Here is a 1,107-nt window from a genome sequence, read left to right as displayed (position 1 = left end):
GGGCAGACTTAGCACCCTGTATGGTCTCCCCACCCCCGCCCTGGCCTAGGACTGCTCCCCTGCTGTGCCAAAGGACTTCTGGAAGCTTTATCTGAGAGCAGTACCTAAGAGAGAGCAGGGACCGGTGTCAGAACCTATGTGAACGCGAGGCTTCCTTCACGGAGAAGACACGAGCTACCAGGAAGGACGGTAAGCACCCTGGAGCACAGGTCTTCAACTGAGGGGTGCCCGTGCATATTCGTGCTTCTCCCAGCTGCACGCAGGGGGGCAGGGGATGCTACTGACATTTGGTCGGTGGAGGCCAGGAATCGTGCTTGACACCTTAGGGGTGCACCGAAGGCACCCATAATGTCGATGGTATTGATGTGGAGAAACCTTATCGAGAGGCAGCCCCCGATTTCATCCACGGGCCGGCACTCGGGCGTTGCATTATGTTCCCCCAAATATGTGCCGGAAATCCCAACTTAGTGTAAAGTTCATGTGTTAGCTGCTCATCACAAGGATACCAACAAGCTCCCCAGCTGCTCCCAAACTGGCTTTCTACTCCCGTGAAGAGTTACCGCCTCCGAACCCCCCTGGGGCTGTTCTACCCCGTCCCCTGGGGACACTGTGAGTCACATCAGAACGCAAGGGCCTTGAATGGCCTTGGGCTTCCGCGTGTGGTTTGGTGAGCACTCGGGAATGAGTTGGTTTGGTAATGTGAGGACAGAACTAGTGTGCGATGTCTCTGGAGTTGGCTGAGTGGTTAAAGTCTACAAATTGGACTGCTGATGGCAGAGGCTTTCCATTCCCATAGGGGGAAACCACGGAAGCAGTTCTCCCCTGCCATATCGGTCGGGGGTCACTGCGAGTCAATGGCAGTGAATGTGTTTGTTTGTTTTTTTTTGTTTGGGGGGCTCCCGGCGTCTCCCTGACATCGAGGCCATCTGACTCCTAGAGCCCCGAGACTGTAACCCTTTAGAAGAGTATTTGAAGCAGCTGGATTCAAACTGCTGACCTGCGCTTAGCAGCCAACCTCATTATCACTACCCCACCGGGACTCCTCCTTCAGAGCTCGCTCAACTCTTTGTTAAAGGAGTTTAACAGCCCGGCAGAGGCGAGACGGGG

The 1,107-nt window shown here is 55.1% G+C and overlaps 1 protein-coding gene across 1 annotated transcript in view; it reads right to left on the bottom strand.

Annotated features, from left to right (window-relative positions):
- The window catches only part of GIPC3 (GIPC PDZ domain containing family member 3), a 4,643-nt gene that overhangs the window by 1,873 nt on the left and 1,663 nt on the right, over positions 1–1,107 (bottom strand). The window lies entirely within an intron of this gene.

This window comes from Echinops telfairi, unplaced genomic scaffold, assembly GCF_000313985.2.
Source record: "Echinops telfairi isolate 266 unplaced genomic scaffold, ASM31398v2 ScPeMD7_7459;HRSCAF=8497, whole genome shotgun sequence".
NCBI lineage: Eukaryota > Metazoa > Chordata > Mammalia > Afrosoricida > Tenrecidae > Echinops > Echinops telfairi.
Note: the sequence above shows the minus strand (reverse complement) of the source record. Positions and strands in the feature narration are given on the sequence as shown.